This window comes from Macrotis lagotis, chromosome 2 (assembly GCF_037893015.1).
Source record: "Macrotis lagotis isolate mMagLag1 chromosome 2, bilby.v1.9.chrom.fasta, whole genome shotgun sequence".
Lineage (NCBI taxonomy): Eukaryota > Metazoa > Chordata > Mammalia > Peramelemorphia > Peramelidae > Macrotis > Macrotis lagotis.
In genome coordinates this window covers 228674742-228698305 of record NC_133659.1, presented here as the reverse complement: position 1 = coordinate 228698305, position 23564 = coordinate 228674742, and the positions used below count along the sequence as shown (strand labels likewise).

The 23564-nt window shown below is 36.3% G+C and overlaps 1 pseudogene; it reads left to right on the top strand.

Moving 5' to 3' along the window:
• Positions 1-757: 757 nt before the first annotated feature.
• LOC141511471 (peptidyl-prolyl cis-trans isomerase A pseudogene) lies at positions 758-1270 on the top strand (annotated as a pseudogene).
• Positions 1271-23564: the final 22294 nt, after the last annotated feature.

Here is a 23564-nt window from a genome sequence, read left to right as displayed (position 1 = left end):
GATCCTTCTATGGTTTTAAGAGAACTAGTATCCAGTATCTTTGCCAAGAAAATCCCAGAAGGGGTCTAAGAGAGTGAATACAACTGAAACAACTGAATAACAACAATAAGGGCAAAGTTACTGAATTGATTTTCCATTTCCTTCTCCAGCTCATTTTACAGATGAGGAAACTGAGGTAATCAGGGTTAAGTGATTTATGCGGACTCCCACAGTTAGGAAATGTCTGACACTAGATTTGAATTCAGTAAAATGAGTCTTCAAAACTCTAGACTTGACTTTTTTTTTCACTCTGCCAGCTAGCTTCCCCTTCCAAAGTATGAGATGCCCTTAATCAATCTGTAGACATGCAAAGGTTTGCAGATCAGTTTCTTAAACTCAGACCTCTTAGTTAAGAACCCCCACTAAAAGCTAGCAAGCTGCCTTAACTTTACATCTAGAAAATAATTCTCTTACTGTTCCATTAATAGCATCCAGAGACACTGTTTCTTTCCCTTGCCACTTTCTGTCACTTTGAGTCCTGCTGATTGCGACCCTTCAATGATTCTTGGTAGGACTGACTTAGATCACTCCCTGGAGCTTGTCCATCACTAGTAGGCTGGGTGAATGGAATAAATAGTCACTTCAGAAGAAGAATTTGCTCCAGAAGTGCCATTTCTAGACGCCGCTGCCGGGAGTCCGTGTCCTCGTTGCGCCCACCGGACGCCGATCCCCGCCGCCTCAGCCTCCGCTGACGCTCCCAGCCCAGGCATCTGTGGCCATGGCCAACCCCAGCGTGTACTTCGACATCGCTGTCGATAACGAACTCCTGGGTCGGATTACTTTCGAGGTCTTTGCAGACAAGGTTCCAAAGACAGCAGAAAATTTCCGTGTTCTGAGCACTGGAGAGAAGGGATTTGGTTACAAGGGATCCTGCTTCCACAGAATCATTCCTGGGTTCATTTGCCAGGGTGGTGACTTCACACTCCATAATGGCACTGGTGGCAAGTCCATCTATGGGGAGAAATTTGCTGAAGCGAACTTCATCCTGAAGCATACAGATCCTGGAATCTTGTCCATGGCAAATGCTGGACCCAACACAAATGGCTCCCAGTTTTTCATCTGTACTGCTAAAACTGATTGGTTGGATGGCAAGCATGTTGTCTTTGGCCGAGTGAAACATCGTGGAAGCCATGGAGCCTTTCAGTTCTGGGGATGGCAAGACCAGCAAGAAGATCAGCATTGCTGACTGTGGACAACTCTCATAAATTTTTTGTTTTGTTTTCTGTCTTAACCACCAAACCATTCCTCTGTAGCTGGAGAGAGCACCCCAATTCAATCTGCTCTTAGACCCTGTAATCCTTGTGCTCTCACTTGCTGCAATTCTCTTGGGATTTCATTTCCTTTTTCCTTCCACAAGTCTGGCTAGAAACAACAGAGTTAAGTTTATGATTATGAAATAAAAGTTAAACTACAAAAGTGCCATTTCTCTCTCAAGTGTTTTAAATTTTGAATGAATATTTGGCTACTTCCTTTGTAATTTCTTTCTCTCCTATCCACTCAATTCTTTTGATGTTCTCCCTTAGCAGATGGCACTTAAGTGGACATGTCCACTTTGGTAAGAATTAAATCTTGAGACAGGATCAATGGTTTATAGAATGGGGATGGAGTGAAACTTTTAAAAGTTCCTGTCAACTTTGAGAGGTTCTACCTTACATCTAACAGACTGGACAAATTGAAGATAAAAGGAAAATGTCATGTTGGAGAGGCTGCAAGAAAATGGGTACTACTGTTGATTCTGTGAACTGATCGAATACTCCTGAAAAGCAATTTGGAAGTATAACCCTCAAATTACTATCTTTTAATGTGTTTTCCTTGTGCTATTTATTCTTTCCTTTCTGCTCTAATTTCAGAAGTAGAGTTCATGATCTGGGGTGGAAGTGTCAACTACAGAAATCTGGGAATCAAGGGCAGCTAGGTGTCGTAGTGGATAAAGCACTAGCCCTGGAGTCAGGAGTACCTGGGTTCAAATCCTGTCTCAGACACTTAATAATTACCTAGCTGTGTGGCCTTGGGCAAGCCACGTAACCCCATTTGCCTTGCAAAAACATAAAAAGAAAAAGAAAAAAAAAGAAAGAAAGAAATCTGGGAATCAGAATTCAGTTTGGGTGTTACAACCAATACAGCAACAATGCCCAAGGAGTAAGGTGCAACCAGCAGAAATAATTTCAGGATCCTAGCCCAGAAGATTCAACAGCAATAACTTTGGATGTGAAACTGATGGAACTGATAATATGTAGGAATTGAGTTTTGAGCCTAATCCCTTTTACTTCTTACCAAGAATGACATGATATATAAGGGGGATTTTGCCCTGAGGTATTCAAAAAAATGTTTTGAACTTGCTATAGTTTGAAGTAAAAAAAAATCTCATGGTAAAAATTAATTGGTGTTAAGTGGTTAAATTGAAAGAAACAATACCCCCAAATCCCTTAGGATTTATTCCCTGGAAGCCTGTAGAGCAATATACCACCTTGGCATTGAGAGAATAGGGCCAAAGAATTCATTTGCTATCATGTTATGATAGCAAAATATGACCGAGCAATAAATTTTATGATCAAGATTGACCCTAATACAGAATAGTGATGGCTTGTGTCTTGTTACTCCTCTGTATTTGTTGAAGCAGAAAAAAGAGAGTGAAGCACAATAGCAGTCCATTTTGTTCCTGCTTTGAATGGAAAGTTCCTTCATTCCTTAGAACATTGTTTTATTCTTAAGTCACGAGATCAAATGATTAATATCCAGAAGGAAGAAGTGATCAATAGTGTGAAATTCTTTTGAGAAGTTGCGGAGGATAAGGTCTGAAAAATGGCCATTGGATTTGGTGATATGGCCATTGTTGACCTTTGATAAAACATTTCTAGTACAGTGTTGGCTGGAAAAATGAAACCAGACTAGGAAACAGAGATGTGGACATAGCAAAGATGTTTAACTAAGGGAAGAACAGAAATGTAATTGTCGCTGCTAGAATAGAAGGGTCAAAGGAAGGTTGTAGGATTAGAAAGAGTTCAACTAGTTCATAGGCATCTGGGAAGAAGTTAGTGTAGAAGAGATTGACTACACATCTTCTAGATTTGGAAAATCCATGGGCAAGCCATAGGTGAAGCTGAGTCTTTCTATGGGCGAGAACACTACTCTAAAAGAACTGAATCTTGGACACTTTGAAGAGGACTATCAAAAAAAGTCAGCAAAGAATATTCTAAGGTTAATTTGTGAGTTTTACTTCCTTCTTCCTACTTGTATTTCCATCCTCAGTCAATATTGGACTAGCTAAAAGCTGCTTTAATCACTATCAAGATTTGCCATTGATTAGGGAATTACTAAAATTATATTAATTACCAGATATTAAGTGCCATTAATCACCCTAACTCTAATATTAATCCTAGACTTGTGAATAAATCAATCAATAAACATTTGTTAAGTATATACTATGTGCCAGCCACTATACTAGCCGTGGGCATATGGATTTTTCAAAGCCTCTGTTTATCAGTTTTCTTCACCCATCTAGTGATCTTTGCCCAAGTAATAAGTTCTAGTTTCTTTGAAGATTGATTCTCCTCACTTACCTTTCAAAATTCTTTCCCGAGAAAAGAAAAATAGTCTTGAGAGTATTCAGTGGAAGAAATAGCAGAGTTGAAATTAAATATTGTAATGATATAAAACAGTAAGCAGATCTGCTTGACAGCCCTGACAGCTATTTGTGATAGAAAACAGCATTTATGATGTCAGTCTTAAAAGAGAATGGGTTTGAATTAAAGTGATTACAGCTGATAGCACAACAAAGATTCCTGGGAGTCAATCATCTTTCCCAAACCTTCTGTAGAAAAATCTTCCAGATAGGGAGGCACTTGCCACAAGGACATGCAAATGACACAATGGTAGAGTCATCACTGAAGCCTGGACTATGTATTCATTGTTTATATAGTCTTGTCTACCCTTGAAAGAATCCTATTTCTAAGAAAAATGACTGGGTGGAGTGGAAAGGTGGCAAAGGGACTTTGTCAATTTAGTTAGTGAATTGGCCAGTTCAGTAGTTTCCCTTTGTCTTTTCCGTCCAGCCTGTGCCTAATGGAATGGGTTTTCTTTCTTTTTTCCTCCTGTCAAATCTCACTCAATTGTTGAAATATGGGAAAAGGTGACCTGTTCTGATGTCATTCAGACACAGCTTTTGGATCATTCCTTTATCTTCTGACTTAAGAAATAACAAGGTCTCAGATTATAATTTGGAATCATTTAAAAATACATTTTATTGATGCTTTTTGTCTTTACATCACACTTATTTCCTCCCTAATACCTCCATATTGAAGTCTCCCTTATGGCAAAAAAAAAAAAATCCCATCTAGTGAGTATATCTGACTATCTCTAAAGTTTTAACCTACTAGTACACTATCTCTGAATCATGAGAATGTAGGTATGTTCCCTTACCTATTCTGCAGACCTCTTACTGATTTTTAATTTCCTCAATATGACTTCATTTTAATGATCATCCATGAGAATTTTTAGTGATTTTCATTGTAAATATTTTTTCTTTTTAGTGATTATTTCATTCTACACCATTTCATATAAATCTTTCTCTAAATTCCTCATTTCTTATTGTACAATTATATTTCATTGCATTTGCATAATGTGGTGGGTTTTTTTAATATTCCCTAATCAGTGAGAGCCCATTTTTGTCTTTAGTTTTTTGCTAGACACAATGAGTATTGCTATGAATAATTTAGCATATGGTGAACATTTGCTTTTGTCTTTCATTTCTTTGAGGTATATACTCAACCCTCAGTATACATATACAACTCTCATTCAGTCAGATGGGTTTGAGATAATTTTTTTTTTTAGGTTTTTGCAAGGCAAATGGGGTTAAGTGGCTTGCCCAAGGCCACACAGCTGGGTAATTATCAAGTGTCTGAGACCGGATTTGAACCCAGGTACTCCTGACTCCAAGGCCGGTGCTTTATCCACTACGCCACCTAGCCGCCCCTGGTTTGAGATAATTTTTAGCCAATATGTAGACCTCTGTGGTTGGATTTGTCTCTACTATCTCTTCAAAACTGCCCTGCTCACTGCTGGTGCAAGAAATTCTAGATCATGTGGTCCAGGGCACCTGAGTTTGAGTTTAGACTAGGTTTAATCATGGGGATTTTTCATGTGTTACTATTCAGTGAATAGATTTCTTCTAGGGATCTTAAAATATATTCCTTATATTGCAGAAAAGGCATAACGGGCAGCTCTGGTATACTAAAAATTCTATTACTGGATACTAAAGTCATGAGATACCACTTCCAGTCTATAGTTGTTTTAAAATATGTATATATATATATATATATATATTATAATCTATATGATAAATTCAACATATTGCTTTTAAGACTACTGCTGTGGGGGGCAGTTAGGTGGTGTACTGGATAGAGCACCAGCCCTGGAATCAGGAGGACCTGAGTTCAAAGTTGACTTCAGACATTTAACAATTACCTAGCTATGTGACCTTGGGCAAATCACTTAACTACATTGCTTTACCAAAAAATAAAAAAAGACTACTGCTTATCAGTATTTCCTTCTGAATTTCCTTCAGTTTTCTTCTGAGTATTTTTTTTTGTTTCAATAATATTCTTTTCTGTCCTGTGTATGGGTAACATTCTTATCACACCTTCCAAATTTCCCTACCCTAGTTAAAAAACAAAAATACAGTATTGCTAATAAATATGTATAGATAAGCAAAACAAATAATCAACACCTTTGCCATGTCCAGAGATGTAGTCTCATTCTGCATCTTGAATTCATTATCCATGTCAGAAGGCAGGCAGCATGAGTGTTGTTCAGTTGTTTCAGTTTTGTCCAACTCTTTTGGGTTCCATTTGAGATTTTCTTGGTAAAGAGCTAGAGTGGTTTGCCATTTCTTCTTCCACCTCATTTTACAGATGAGAAAACTGAGGCAAGCAGGATTAAGTGACTTTGTCTAAGGTTTATTGATTTGAAGCCCTACCTACCACATTCAAAGAAAGCATAAAGGTTTTTGCTCTGCAAAACTCTCACACTGGTTCTGTTACTCATATTGTTGTTCTTTCCATTAGATTTATCAGATTTATTAATCTGATAAGGTATAAACTAGAACCTCAGAGTTGTTTTAATTTGCATCTTGCTATTATTAGTGCTTTGGAGGATTTTTTTTAAACATGACTTGACCATTGATATTTCTCATGACTTGCCAAGGTTACATAGTTCATAAAGTGGTGAAGGCACTCAAATCTAAGTCTTCTGAATCTTTAGTGCTATGTTCTTTGTATTACATCCTATTAGTTTGTTGTTGTTTTTTAATTTTCATATCCAGGAAACCTCTGTGCTGTTCCTGGCTAGGTTTGCATTTCTAGGGCTGAGAAGCTGGAATATATTTTCCCCTCCCATTCCCTGCCCCATTGGGTTTTCATTTTCTTTCACCCATCCCTCCTGGATTTTCAGGTTTAGGGTATTAATATAAACCTTTTCAAGTGCTTTACTCAATCAAGAAGAGACTTCAAACTATAAGAGCTGAATTCTCCATTGTAACTTTATTTTTTGTTACTAAATACCACTAACAAAAATAAATTTTAAAAATTAGTAAGATTTTTGGACATAAAGAAATTGAGAAAGCATGGGAGGGTTAAGAAATGTCATCATTTGTCACCCTCCTTCCTCCTAATTAACACACATCTAAATTATTCTAATGTGGTTTGACTCTTACTGAGGAAAAGTCAATTTCCTTTAAGTGATTTTGATAAGTTGATTGATACAAGTGTTGTTCTTCTGTCATATTATATATGTGCTTGTAAAAGACCAACTCTCCAGTGCTTAAGGCTTCTATCTAATAAAAGACCCATAATTGACTTAGCTGTCTCAACTCCAATTTGACTTCCTTTTATGTTCAAGTTTACTACTTAATAGTATTTAATTTGTAACTGAAATTCACTGCATTATGGATAGAGAGGCATCTCATAATCATACTGAAATTAAACCATTCACTTGTATGTGTCCATTTGGCCTTTGAATTTCAGGTCCCTGTTTTCCTACTTAGAAGGTCCATGAACGAATGAATAAATGAACAGAATTGGTTATTATTTATTGTGAGGATTGAAGATATCCATTCAGAGGCAAGACAGCTCTTGCTGTCAAGGAGCTTATGGTAAAATAGGGGAAACAGCATATAAAACGGAGTAGTGATCAGGGAAAACAATGATGACCTGGGAAATCATCAAGGTTGTGAGAGGAAAAGGTTCTCACTATACTCTCTCCAAATATCCCATGAAGTATGAAATATGCCATGACTATCCCATGAAATCAAATGAGATAGCAATAATGGTGAGATATCCAAATAGTGGTATATAAATGTTTCTGTTGTTGTCTTTCAGTCACATGACTTTATGAGAGTTTTCTTGACAAAGACAATAGAGTGGCTTGTCATTTCCTTCTCCAACTCATTTTACAGATGAGGAAACTAAGGCAAACAAGATGAAATGATCTGCCCAAGGTCGCACAGCTAGTAAGTATCTGAGGTCACATTTGAACTCAGGTCTTTCTGACTCTAGATTTTATGATCTATTCACTGCACTACCTAACTGCCTTATAGGACTGAGATAAGTAGAGAGAATACTGGACTAGATTATGGAAGAAATTGTATGAAAGAATGATAAGAATTGACTTTATCCTATAGGCAATAGGAAGACATTGAAGTATTCAGAGCATAAGTAAATAGATTTGTTTATAGAGGGTGCTTTAAGTAAAATTGATTTGCTTGTCTTTAGGGACATAGGAAAAAAGATGTTTTTCCTCCTTCAAAGTTCATAACATGCTACATAGGACCATTCCCTCCCCCAACCCCCTCCCCCATTGTGTGAATCCTTAGCAATCATCAAATCCAGCATCCTCATTTTACAAGTAGGAAATTGAAAGGGGAGAGAGTTCCCTACTCTAGGAAATTTGATCTGGGTCATAGAATCTGGTTCTCTTAAGTTTCAGGTCAGTTCTCTTCTCCTAATCAAATGCTATTGTCAATAGAAGAATTTGATATGATGGACAAAGTCAAAGTGTTACCACAGAGTTAAAAACCAAGTAGGTAACTAGACTCAGAGCAGCTAGGTGATCAGTGGATAGAGCCCCAGGCTTGTAGTCAGGAAGACATCTTCTTGAGTTCAATTCAGGCCTCAAACTCTTACTAGCTATGTGAGTCTGGGCAAGTCACTTATCAATTTCCCCAACTGTAAAATGAACTGGAGAAGGAAATGGCAGACTACACTAGTATTTTTGCCAAGAAAACCCCAAAGTATGGTCACAGAGAATCAGGCTTGACTTAAATGCCTGAACAACAACAACAACAACAAACTAGGCTCAGACTTTAGAAAAGCCTTTGAAGGAAATTCTCTACATTTTGCTTTTCTTTGTTGTTTTGTGGTTCAGTTTACCTGGGAATTTAGAGCACATATATGGAATTTGAGAGAGTTTAATCCAATTAAGTGGGAATAATAGTGACTTGTGCAAGTGAAAATGCAGGGGACTTATTGGACCTGGCAAGAGAGGAAGGTACGTACTAGCTTGTATGAACATTTCTACCCTTTGGGACAAGGGGATGCCAACAGAAAGCCCAATTCTTTGCCAATGATAGCTTTCATAGGCAATGGGCTTGGGGGCAAAGAGAAGAAATAGATGAAAAGGAGGAGCAGTGTGCTATATATAAACAGCAGCCTGAATTCCAGGGCCCCTGTTCCCTAAGATTTAAAGGCAACATGCTATAGTGGGGGAAAAAAACCCAACTAAATTTGGAATCTGGGGCCTTGGGTTTGAATTCCAACTCTTTTGTGACAGTAGGCAAGGTTTTATTGTGGGATTTTATTTCTTTATCTCTGGAGTATAATCTCAGGGGCATGAGAAATTGAATCTGTCCCAAATCATCCTCACCTAGGCCCACTTGTTGACTGTTGAAAACTTTCCTCCATATATATTTGCAATCCAGTTCCCAAATCCACTGATGTGAGTTGCATACTTTCTTCCTGCAGCTCACATAACTTCCATGCTTGTCAATACCACTCTACTTTTATACATATTCTCTCACACTGCTGCCATAGTGTTCACCAAATTCATTGAGGACCTTGCTCCTTGATATTGCAAGATCCAAAGATCATGGGATAACCAAGAGTTCTTTCCCTATTAACATCCTTTATGTCTTTTTCTTTTTGCTAGACAATGGATTTAAGTGACTTGCTCAAGGTCACACAGCTGGGTAATTAAGTGTCTGAGGCAGAATTTGAACTCAGGACCTCCTGCCTCCAAGGCTGGTGCTCTATTCACTGTACCACCTAGCTTCCCCTATGTCTTTTTTTTAAATCATTTTTCTTAGAAGTAGTTAATGCATGTCCTGGGAGAGGTAATATATTAAGCTATTATTTCTTTTTTTTTTTTCATGTCTGTACAAAAGTCTTTTACCAGAGATCTACCCCTATGTCTCATCATAGCGTGAACCTAAATTCTCAAGGTCTGGGCCAGCAAAGTGGAAAGTTCCAGCATACTAGAAAGACTTTGAATATAGTCCCAGCAATAGACTGAACCTGTGGGCTGAGCACTGCCCATTGCTAGGAGAGAGGTCTACAGCAACAGGAGGTTGGTCACTTAATGAAAGCTAATTTTTTTTGACTTTGACACCTTGACAACATGTTTTGTAACCTTTTCCTGTTTCTGCAAATGACTGGCAGGAAGGCAGGCATAGGGTGCTAAGAATCCTATTTTCCAACTGTCAACAATCTTTAATTTTACTGTTGGTACTTTAAATGCAAAATCTTTGTTCAATGGTCAATGAATGATCATATTTCTAGAGGAGTTTAATCATAACCATCTTGACTTTTTTTTTGCTATAAACAACACCAGAAAAATGATGCTACCTTTAAATGGAAGGATGATTTGTAAGTACTCCTTAGGGAAGAAAGGAATTGGTGAAATTGGTTTTATAATGCTACCCAAAACTACATAAAGTATTTCCCAGGACATGTGATCATAACATATTATAAAACTAATTGATAAGCACTTTGCAAAAAGGACACCGCAAAGATATTGGATTTTATGCTCCAGCATTAATTGCAAAGTAGTAGAGAAATTCTATGAATAACTTGATAGGATACTCCAAATCAAATCATATATTCTCTGATATTCGATGATCTAATGCAAAGAGGGAAAATGTAAAAATGGGTTACTGGGAGGGATATATGGGAAAGTATTATTCAGGAGAAAGAAATGGGAAAGACTGAAAGAATAGTTTTTTTTTTTAAAGAATTTTATGCCTTCATTTCATGGATTTTTCTAAAAAACCAAAACTGGTAAGTACTAGGCATAACAAAGAGCAAATAATATTACAAATAATGAAATTGGTTACATTTTAAAAGATGAATAAACATATATATATATATTTATATATGGATGTAGACTTTATCCTGTGAAAAGTAAGAACATTGACTCTTCTGAGATATCAGAATTGGAAATAAGCAAGAAAGGACAGTAATGAGAAAAAAGATATTATATTTAAGAAGATTTGACCCTGAATTATTTAAACTAGCAATTGAAAGCAAAAAATGAGAAATGAATGGACAATATAGATTATATCAATACTAATCATTTCATTCAGAATTTAAAGCAATGTAAATTAGTTATGAGACCAAAAAGCCCAGAGAGTTCTTTAGTCAGAAAACTTTTGAATGATCTGCTAAAGGGAGGGAGATGACTGGCAAAGGCAACATTGGGTTAGAATATAAATTATTCTGTACAATTTTAGGAAAAAAGACCACAAATGATTATGAAAATAATATTCCCAAAAGACAGTAAATGATCAAACCAGCCTAAATAAAGTTTGGCCAAGCATCCAACTAAGCAAAGTCATCCCTATGGCATACAGAAATCTATACATACAATGTGGCATACAGAAAATTTGTAAGGGTTGTCTATATATGAATTGAGAATTTCCTCATTGAGGTTATTAGTAGAAAATAAGTAAACTTTCATAAACAGTATTCAACAATGACTACATCTTTACCATCTCACAATTGACTGAATTACACAGAAAATATATTCAGTTGTGCTTATTGTTATTTCAAGTCTCTTCTCACCTCATTCCATCCTACACCCACCCACCCAAGTGATTGTCCTAAAATCTAGCTCTATCTTATATTAATCCCTACTTAACAAACTCCAAGAGCTTCCTGTTGCTTCTATTATCAAAGATATATTATGTTGGGCCTTAATATCTTTCACATCTGGATCTCAATTTCTCTTTCTATCTTATTACATATCATTCCCCTCTACACATTCTAAAATTGGTCTTATTTCTGCTCTTCACTCATGATATTCTATCTTCCATCTTTAAACCTTTGCTAAGGTTGTCCCCTTAAAGTTTAGAATGCACTCCTTCCTCACAACCATCTTTGTTTCCTTCAAAATCAGTTCAACCACCTTCTCTATGAAATATTTTCTCTCAGCTCAATTACTTCATATTTATTTTGTAACTGGATGGTGTTTGCATTAAAATCATTACAAACACATAAATGACCCAAAATATATCAGGTGTCAAGGTAATTTGATGTGGGAATGGATACCCATTCATTAATGTAACACAATTATTTATTTGCCATTTATTTCCTCTTAACACAGGTTATGTCTAGAAACACAATGCTCTGGGTTGGTTCATTCACTACCACAGACCACTACCACATAGTTAAACTCTCTCATAGTCCTGGAATGACTGTTGAGGGAAAATATACTCAACTTAATTACCCCTGAAGATCCTAAGCACCTACTGATTCATTTCCCAATCACACAATCGACCATTTATTTAATTGGTACACAGATGATATTTACATAAATAGTCAAATAATGATACTTTAAAATCTTAATCATGAATATGTACTTAATAATAAGGCAAAGAAATAATATCACAGATATTTGTATTAATTAAAGTCAGAGCATAAATAATCACAATACCCGCATAACCTTGCATTATGCTTCCCTATCAGTACATTCAATATCTATGAGGAAGATTGAACACATTTAAAGAATTGACAGGGAGCACACGAGGGAGAAAAACCCATGTATTTAGGGGAATTCACAACTCTGGACTATAGGCTTTGGTTTTATATTTGACTTGTTCATCACCACTCTTCAGCTGAGCAAAACATCTTCTCTTCTCTACATGACCATAGCATTTACAAACTCCTTCAATTTACAGTTACCTTTAAAAGGACATTTTAAATATGTTACCTCTTAAAGTGAATAGCTGAGGATTGCAAGCTCAGCAAACTGCCTATTTCTGGGATTTATAGAGCAGAACAGTTGGTTATTCACTCAACAAAATGCGACATTGTCTTATCAGAATGGAAATCATGATAACAGAGCTCAGACAAACTCTTTAAGACAACAGACCAATGAAGCTCACTAGAATCCCACATAGCTAAGAAGCCCTTTCTTCTTTTTCCTATGGGAAACCCTCACCCTTTTTCTTTTCTTTTTTAGTTTAAGGCTAGGCAAGGAAAGGCAAGGCAATGCTAAGGCAAGGCAAGTCAAGGTAAGGCAAACCCTGGTTAATGCAAGGTAAGGCAACACAAGGCTAAGGAAAGGCAAGGCCAGGGGCTTGCCCAAGGCCACACAGCTAGGTAATTATTAAGAGTCTGAGGCCAGATTTGAACCCAGGTACTCCTGACTCCAGGGCCGGTGCTTTATCCACTACACCACCTAGCTGCCCCTATCCCCACCTTTTTTTCTAAGGCTAATGGCAATGAAGGTTAAAACTAATTCAAGGAAACCTAATCATTTGGTAGACTATGTTGAAGTCTCTCTTGTCACTCTAAAGTGACAAAGGATTATAGAATTGATCTCATGTAAATCTCACAGCATGGGGGAAATAACACAAATAGAAGTCTTCTGTCAAATGACTGCTTCTAACCATCCCAGGTCCACAGAACAAACTTTCAGCTCCTATGCTACGTCTTCAGTTTTTCTTGGGTTTCAGTGTCAATTTCTTCTCTCAGGTTTCTTTCCTAGTTCCAATACTCTTCAACAGAATAAATGAGATACTCCTAACTCTCAGGGACTCAACTTTAATTCAAGAAGGCACAAAAATCCCCCCCCCAACAAATTGATAGTATTATTTAATTATACCATAGCCTCCAAATGTTTAGGGAGGCTTTTTGTTTTTAGTTTTACCATCTTTAGTCATAAAACATGTGGTTGGTTCTTATCCTTTGTTATTGAAGAAGACCAAAATGACATCACTATGTGTCTGACCATGACTGATCAGACCAATAAGAGCTTGGAATACTCTAACACAGATGAGACACAAATAGTTCTTGTGAACACCTGAGGTGTTTAGTCTAAACTTATGTATCTCACAGTTCCTTTGAACTGCTTCAATTCTGTCTTCCTTACAGAGTACAACACCCACCACTGATGAGGGCATGCCATGCTGGGCGATCTTGTGCCATTGTCTCCCATGCTACACAATTGATTGTAAATTTTTTAAGAGAGACCTTCAGGGTGTCTCAGTACTACTTCTTCTAATCCTTTGTGAGTGCTTGTTCTGTGAAGTTCTACATTTTGGCAAGGAGAATTTTTGAGTTTTGTGAGGAGCAATGGGTCTTTATTATGAGAAGTTACTTGGGGATCTAGTGGCACAAGTATTAACTTGTCTTAGCTACTTGTGATCTGTACCTAGTTTTCTCTCCACCTATGAACTCTTTGCATGTCTAATCTTCCCACTGATGACATAAGCATTTTTCAGAGGATGTCTCCCAGGTTTGAGGGTAAGTTGTTTTGTTGTTACTTTTTGCAATGTGTCATTTTAGTAAATTCATTTATTTTGAGACTTTATGATCTTTAGCCACTGAAAGCTAAACATAGTCGCAAAGATTTGTAAATTCTATTATCAGGAGTACAGAATATCAGAGTATCTTGGGTTGGGAAATCCAAACTTTGATTGTAAATTAGTGGATGAGGGTAGCCCAAAGGCATGTCACACTGTCATTTCTTAAGAATCATTAATATTCCATTTCATTCATCTATGACAATTTGCCAATTATTTTCTAATCAATAGGTTCACATTTCATTTTCAATATTTTGCTCCCACAACAATTGTGGCAACAAATATTTTTATACATGTATTTCCTTTATTCTTTGGTATTCTAGGGGACCCAGTAGTGATAATAAATTGATCTATTTAATGATTTTTTGTCAAATACCATGTCATTGCTCCTCAGAATGGTTGAATCAATCAACCCCATCAAGATAGCATTAGTGTGACTGTCTTCTAACATTTACTATTTTTATATATTTTTTTAGGTTTTTGCAAGGCAGTGGAGTTAAGTGACTTGCCCAAAGTCACACAACTAAGTAATTATTAAGTGTCTGAGGTCAGATTTGAACTCAGGTACTCCTGACTCCCTGGCCTGTGCTCTATTCACTGCAACACCCAAACTGCCCCTATTTATATATCTTTTAACAATTTTGCAAATTTGATGAAATTCCCTCATTTTAGTCTCAGAGAAGGTATGACTACCCAAGGTCCCAGGTAGTTAGAAGCATTAGTGTCAGAATTCAGAGTCAGCCAACCCATCTCCAAATATAAGTCTTTTTCCCATTGCCCTGTCCTGCCTCTTACTGTGTAATGATAATCTCATCCCTTTTCTCCACTCAATCTATCAATCCCAACTTCCAGTCTGATATTTCTTTAAGATTGTAAACTCCATAAAGGCAGGGATGATCCTATTATATTTTAATTTGCTTGATAAGGAAATATTCCCTGGAATTGCTAAGTGGCACAATGATAGAGCACCAAGTGAAATCAGATAGACTCATCTTCCTGAGTACAAATCTAGTCTCAGTCACTTACTAACTGTGACTCAGGGCAAGTCACTTAAACCTGTGTGACTCAGTTTCTTCATCTAGAAAATGAATTGGAGAAGAAAATGGCAAACTACTCAAGGATCTTTGCCAAGAAAACCCCGAATGGAATCATGAAAAGTTGGACATGACTTGAAAAGTGACTGAAGGATAACAATATTCTCTAGTCTTAAACTTACTGAATGAGAAGCCAGGTTCAAATCTACCTCTAGTCTTTACCACCTGTGTGATCTTGACTGAATCACTTAACATGGCATCAGTTTTCTCATTTGCAACAGGAGGAGGATGCACTAGATGACCTCTATGTTTCCTCCTAGCTCTAGATTTGGGTTTCTTTAATTTCACTAAAATGCTGAATAGAATTGACTGCAAACAACTGGGGGAGAATGCCAGGATATTTGATTTTAAATGTCACCTTTATTGAACCTGCAGGTTTGAGGTTCTGTCACATCATTTGCCAAATGTAAACCCAAACCCCTTGAGACATGGAATTATGGACACATAACTAATGCCAAATAAATATGATAAAATTATATGTAATTATTTCTGAGGTTCTTGGTTTGTTGCATTAATTGACCTGGGCATTCTTGAATCTTTAATGATCTTTTAAAATTCAGCCTCAGGGAACCATAACACAGACATTTGTCATTGTTAGGATTCTGGAGAAATAGGGCTTTTATTAAGTTGGTTTCAAATTCAACCAATGAGCATTTTATGTAGCAGGCATTGTGTTGAGGACTGGGGATATGATGACAATAGTGGAACCATTCCTACTGTCGAGGAACTTATATTCTCTTGGGGGAGACAACATGTACATATGTAAATATATACAAAAATTAATACAAGGAAGTTTGAGGAGGAAAGGTACTGGCTTCAAGATGATCAGGAGATGTGTGATGAGAAGGAGGTGCCTAAGCTGAGTCTTTAAGAAAACTCAAGAAAAAGGTAAAAGAAGGAAAGCATTCCAGAAAATGGGGAAGGAAAGGGCTGTGCAAAAACAGGGAAATGGAAGTTATCATGTTAACTATCAATCAATAAATATTTATCAAATACCTATTCTAAGTCAGGAAATGTGTTAAGGAATGGGGTATGAGATGAATAGGATAAAGGCCAGTCTGAATGGACTGTAGAATGCATGAAGAGGAATAATATATAACAAGATGGGAAAGGGTCAGGTTGTGATCAACTTTAAATGTCAAACAGAGCAGTTTGCATTTGATCCAAGAGGCAATGGGGAGCCACTGAAATTTACTGAGTAATGGGCTAGGCCTAGGGGAAATCCAAAGGACCAAGCCCCTACCCCTAAAAAGCCCTTATTTATTTTGGGGCTGAATTTTATACTATTTTCATTATTATTTTAATATTTCAAGTGGCAGGGCCTTGGGGGTTGAGCTTACATACCTGGAGAGAGGAAAGGTATTTATAGCTTTACTGATGTTGTCAGACATAGGCTTTAGGCCAATCACTGTGGGTAACTGTAGGATGGATGGAAATGGAGAGAACAATTAGGAAGTAATTGAAATAGATCAGATGAGAGGTGATAAGCCTTGAACTAAAGTGATAGCCATACTAGCAAACAGGACAAAATAAATAGTAATGGTATAGAGGTAGAAATAATAAAATTTTGCAACTGATTGGATGAAGAGGGAAGGAGATGACTTTAAGGTTGAAACAGGTTATTGAAACTGGGTTACTAAAAGGATGATGATGCCTTCAACGGACATAGGGAAGTTTAGAAGAGAATGGAAATAATCAATTCAGGAAGATGCCACATCAATATAAAGTAGGGGTAGTTAGTGATCTAGTTGGTGTTCTCTCTGCATCTTCCTTCTGATGTTCTGGCTCAGTCCCAGCCCAGGGTTGGTCTAAAGAAAAACAACCACTGTCCAGTTCACTGATTAGATTAATTCACTGATTAGACCAGTTTAGGACAAGAGGTCAACAAAGAATGAAAAGAGTAGAAGGAATCACTAGGGCAGCTCATTGATTGTGGCCTGTCATCCTGTAAGAAGGGGGTATCCTAAGCCTAGAAGCCTGAAGACCAATTTAGCAAAACCTACCTCTCAAAAAAAAAGCATGGATTATTCATGAACCACAAGTCACTGTGTGGCCCTGGGGCTAATGGGAAAATTTATTTTCTTGTTTGTTGTGAGACAGTTTAGCCATTTAATTCTGAATACAGGTTTTTAAAGCTAAACTGCCTGTCTACTGAAGAAGTAAAGGGATTATCTCTGCCTGTCTCTCTTTGATGGAGTAACAAATTATTGCTGGTATATTTGAAAAAGAAATAAGGCAGTGTACTGATAGTCCATGGCCTAGAATGAGCTAAGAAAGTAGAATGAACCTTGATTCTGTTGATTTCTTTTATTTTATTCTGGAGACTTCCTCTGAAGAGAGCTTCAGTTAAATTGAACAAACCTGATACTCCAGTCAGAGTGCTCAAAGTAATAGGCTAGACCCAGGGGACAATCAGTGACCTGTTAAGACTTAAGTCTGTGCCCCCAAAGAGCATGTACTCATTTTGGTGCTAAATTTTATATTGTCTTGAATTATTTTAATTTTTAAAGTGGTAGGGCCTTGGGAATCGGACTTGAGAACTTGGAGAAGCTATATCTTACCTACAGTAGGGACTCAATAAATTGTGAATGGATCTTTTGTCTCCTTAACCATTTTGTGAGACCAAGGAGGGTAGGTCTATAGGCTTCATTTCTTTTGTGATCCTCTTAATATGGTGTTTAGTTTAATTTAATTAAGAACCTACTGTGTGCTAGGCCAGGTGCTACAAAGACAAAAGTGGAATCTATCTTTGCTTTGGATAAGCTTACATCTATGGAAATTCATTAACATATACATAGTTAAGTAAATAAAAATTATATACAAAGTAAATAATCATTTCAGGAGGCAGGAAAACATTAACAACTGAGGGAATTAGGAAATAGCTCTTGAATTGAGCCTTGAATTGATAATTGTTGAATGAATGAATGAATTTGGGGATTCTTTTCCTATCCTTCTGCCTATTTAGGGAAGCTGTGTCCACTTCAGTGCAGTACAATGAGACACCAGTGGGGTGAGGCAGCCAAGCAGTCTCTTTAATTAAGCGCTAGAGATTCTATTAAATCATGGGGGAGTGAGCTTGTGTGGGGGAGGCTCACCCCAGAGACACCACAGACTCTCAAGCTATTTAAGTGGGTTAAAATTACAGGGAAAAACTCTGCAACTAATTGGACTTGCGCATTAATCACAGCAGGCTGCTGGAGGGCTTTGCCCATTAAAACGTGTTAATTTGGTAATTACAAGGTGGGTGGGGGGGAGGTGGTGGAGATCTGTCTTTGTAACCCTCAACCCTTTCCATTCCTTTTTAAACAAAAAAATATAATGGAGATATGAATTAGAAATGAAAAGAGAAAGCAAAGAAATTCTGGAAAGAATTGCATTCTGAGTATTCATCCCCTCCAATTTCCCTCCCTGCATCCCACCCCCCTTCATGGCCTCGAGATCATGTAGCCCAACTTTTCTACCATTCTCTGTGTTCACAAGGTCAAAGGTTTTTGCTCACATCCAAAAAAGGATGCAGCTCCAATCATTTGAGGGACCTGTATACTTGAAACGACCCGGCCAAATAAAGGTCTATTTTTTTGGGGGGGCGGGCTGTGTATGGTACTATGTATTAAGAAAGAAAAGCTCAGAGCCTCTCCCTTTATTTGCAGTGCATTTCATGGCTCAGATAAAACCTTGTTATGAATCTTCATATAGTCAGAAGATGTTTAACCTTCAGCTGATGACCCCATTATTATAAGCAATATATGATGCACAAATTCTGGGACACAACAATTATTATCACAGATTTAAACTGCAAAGGACATTAAAGGTTTTCTAGTTCAACTCTCTCATTTGCAGATCAGGAAGAAGCTTAGATCAATTAAGGGATTGGCTTAGGGTCATACAGATAATAAATAGCTGGAAAAGAAAGGAATCAAATTCTGGTTATCTGATTCCAGTATAGCACTTTTGCCATAAGTTTCTGAATTGGGACATTATTGTAATAGACACATTGTGTGTCTATATTTACTCTGCTTGCAGTATGGTGGGCTGCTGAGTGGCTGAGCCAAGGGGCAGAATTCATAATATCTGCAACAGCCTATCTAAACTTTTGGTGCCAAGGTCCCAGAATTTTTCTAAGAGAATTTTTTTCTTTTCTTTTTGTTGAGGAAATTGGGGTTAAGTGACTTGCCCAGGGTCACAGAGGTAGCATATGTCTGAGGCTGAATTTGAACTTAGGTTCTCCTAATTTTAAAGCTGGACTCTATTATTCCACCTTTCACAATTAAACTTTTTTTAATTATTGAAAAAAATTTCTGAACATAAAGACCAAAAGAAAGCAGTATTTTCATATATATATATATATATATATATATATGTATATACAGCAGGATGCAAAAAATAAAGAGTTCTATTTGACATTGTGAGGATCTTTTACTATTTAAAAATTGTTAAAGCAGCCTTAAAAACTGTGATAGTTTATTTTGAAATTCTTATTTATTTATTGTAAACATTAAAAATATTTTTGAGTTCTGAATTTCCTTTCTCTTTTTAGCTGCTCTTCACCTATCAAGAAGGCAAGCAATATATCAATTATACATGTGAAATCAAGCAAAACATATTTCCATATTAACCATGTTACTAAAAAGTCAAGAAAAATAAAGTGAAAAAATCATACTTTAATTTGTGGATTCATTATTTCTCTCTCTAGAGATAAATAGTATTTTTCATTATGTGTCATTTGAAGTTGTCTTGAATCATTGTAATGATAAGAGTAACTAAAGCTTTCATAGTAGATTATTATTATAATATTTCTCTTACTAGTTCTTACTTCACTTTGCATCAATTCATTTAGGTTTTTCTGAAACTGACCCCCTCATCATTTTTGTATTATTTTATTTTATTTTCTCCATTAACATGTAAACAAAAAATTTTGATATTTAAAAAATTCTTTTGAATTTTAAATTCTCTTCCTCTCTCCCTCCTTTTGAAGATGAGGAATTTGATATAGATTATACATGGACAGTCATACAAAACATTTTTATATTAGTTCTTTTGTAAAAGAAAACATTAAATAACAACGCCAAACCCCCCCAAATAATAAAATTTTTAAAAAGTATGCTCAGTCTATATTAGATTCTATCAGTTCTTTCTCTGGGAATGGATAGCATTTTCATCATAAGAACTTCAGAATTGTCTTGGATCATTGTATTGCTGAGAATAGCTAAATCATTTACACTCGATCATCATACAATATTGTTACCATGAACAATGCTTATCTCATTCTAGTAATTTCATTTTCTATCAGTTCATGTTAGTATTCCCAGGTTTTTCTGAAAGTACCCTGTTCATCATTTCTTATAGCACAATAGTATTGCATCATAATCATACAACATCCACTTGTTCAGTCATTCCCCAATTGTTGGGTATCCCCTCAATTTCTAATTCTTTGCCATCTCAAAAAGAGCTACTATAAATATTTCTGTAATTATAAGTCCTTTTCCTGTTTCTTTGATCTCTTTAGGGTACAGACCTAATAGTGATATTTCTGAGTCAATGAATTAGCACAATTTTTATAGCACTTAAAAGCATAGTTCCAAATTGCTCTCCAGGTTGCTCTCCACAACTCTACCAAGTGTGCATTAGTATACTTATTTTTTCCCTTCCATTTGTCAGTTTCCTTTTCTGTTATTTTAGTCAATCTGATAGATGAGAGGTGATACTTTATAGTTGTTTTACTTTGCATTTCACTAATCAAGAGTGATTTAGAGTATTGATTTCTTCATCTGAAAATTGCCTTTTTTTGTATTTTGTGATCATTTATCATTGGAGAATGGCTCTTATTTTTATAAATTTGACTCAGGTTCCTATATATTTGAAAAATGAAGCCTTTGTTAGAGAAACTAGCTATAAAATCCCCCCCACACACACACTCCTAATTTCCTGCTTTCCTTGGCTCCATTGATATTGTTTGTACAAAACTTTTTTTATTTTTTGTAATGAAATTATCTATTTATGGAAAATTTCAACTCTTTCTTTTATTTGGTCATATACTTTCTCCTTATCTATAGATCTTTAAGATAAAATTTTCCATATTCTCCTAATTTGCATATGATAGTCCCCTTTATATGTACCCATTTTGACTTCATCTTGCTATATGGTATGAGATGTTGATCTATCATTGATTTCTGCCAAAAAACTTTCCAATTTTCCTAACATTTTTGTCCGATAGTGTTTGTCCCTTGTCTCCAAAGCCTGCATCTTTGGGTTTAGATTACTAGTCATTTATTATTGTCTATTGTGTACCTACCTAATCTGTTCTTATTGAACCATCACTTTATTTCTTCCAGTATTAGATGTTTTGTGATAAGAGTTTAAAACATATATAAGTGTATAAAGATATTTAAATGAAAAAATTTTGTCAATGGTAGTTTTAAAATATCTAGAATAAAATGATAGCAATGACTAAGATCACTACAGAAATTTCTGTTTCATAGAATGAATGAAAGGATGTCCAATTTTGTTATCAGTTCCCTTCAGAGATCATGACCAACTGAATTAAATAACTATGAGGTAAAGGGTCTTTGCCATACAACCTGATCAAGGTGGTTGGGACCCAACCTGTTTAGCCAATCAATCCTTATTCCCAGGCCTTCCAATCTTGTTTTTATAGGAGCTGCATCAAGGTTAAAGTCTTTTTGACATTTGGATCAACTTTACTCTGTGAAGTAGTCCTCTAAAAGAAACTACAAACATCCCAATGTGGTTTGAGTATTAGCTGCTCAAATGATTATATTTATTCTATGTTATTTCATTGCTTGTTGTTTCCTGTTCAGTCATTTAAGTCTAACTCCTTGTGATCCCAACTGGTGTTTTGTTAACAAAGATAATGAAATGGCTAGCCATTTCCTTCTCCAGTTCATTTTACAAAAGAGGAAACTGAAGCAAACAAGGTTAAGTGACTTGCCCAAGGTCACACAACTAGTAAGTGTCAGAGGTTAGATTTGAACTCAGGTTTTCTTGACTCCAGGCCTGCTACCCCATCCACTGTGTCATCTAATTGACCCTTTTACTATATGGGAACAAAATTACCTGTTCCTTAATTCATTCTTACATCTATTTTGAGTTCTTTTTTTAAAAAAACTTCTTTTTGCCCCCTTCCTCTTTCTATAGAGTAACTCAGAGTTGAGCCCCAAATATACTTTTTCCTCCCAAATCTGAAGAGGATGGAAATGAAACCCTGGGAAACTAATTTCCACATTAAACAAGCAGGAAATCTCAAAGTAATTAACTTAAGGCAACTATTAAAGGCACATAAGGATTAGCAAAAATTTTTAGCCCATTTAGTCTCAACAAAGTAGTACCTGGCTAGCCACTATATTAGATATTTGTATATTAGTCATATCACTTGATAGGACCAGTCTTCAGTGCCCAACCCATAAGAAGTCACCTTATTGCTTTTCAGAAAGATAACGCTATCTCCAAACTGTCCTGGATACACTTAAAAAAAAGTTTTATGTTATATGTCTTTTCCCATCACAATTATTTCCACTTCCTATTCCTAGAACTCTCTTTTGTAGCAAGGGGAGAAAAAAATCCAGATAAGCTAATTCAACTAATATAGCATTCATATCTATCTATACCTGCCATATTTTGGCAACCATTGTTCCCCCCCCCCCCCCATATCTCTGAAGGGGAGGACTGAAAGGAGGATGGAATGTTTCATCAATGGGTTCTCCAATTAACTAGACAAGATCATAATGCATAAGACTTTGGAGGGGTACCTAATCACATTCTTGCCAACTGTTGTCTTGCTAAAAGTTCATAGGGAATTCTAGATGATTGCCTGATTGAGACTTAGGATGGACTTTTGTTAAAGAACATCCTATTATCTATAATAGTGAGTTAACCATACACCTCCCCTCTTCCTCTCCTTTCCCTGTCCCTCTCCTCTGGCCCTTGCCCTTTTCCTTTTCTCCTTCTTTCTTCCTATCCCTTTCCTTCTTAAGTTCTACCATTTTTGAAAAGCTTGAGTGTGGACCAGCAATAGATTGAATTTATTTTCTTTATTTGAATCTAGCTAAGTTTGAAGAAGCTGGTGCCTGGTGTTGATTTTAATTAGTTATGTTAATCCATGAAACAAAGAAAAATTAAAAATAACACTATGTTCAGTGAACCTCCATTTGATTCAGCAGTAGCAGTGGCTGAGTGGTAGAAAGAGGCAAACGATAATAAAAAATACATTGTTTTTGTATGTTCAATGAAATTTAATTTGAGAGTAGAGAGTAGTGAGAGTAGATGTATTACTGGAGAAACTTTATACACATACACACTTAAAAGACAGGAAATTATAGGTAAATGGAAAGATAATTTGTAGATATTTCATGAAGAGTTAAAGAAAGATATCATTCAAGCATTGGTCCTGAAGGCAGAGATACTTGAGTTCAAATGTGACTTCAGAAACTTAATAACCATGTGATCCTGGGCAAATCACTTGATCCTTTTTTTTTTTCAGTTTCCTCATCTGCAAAATGATCTGGAAAAAAATGACAAACCATTCCATTAACTTTATCAAGAAAACCTGAAATGTAATAATG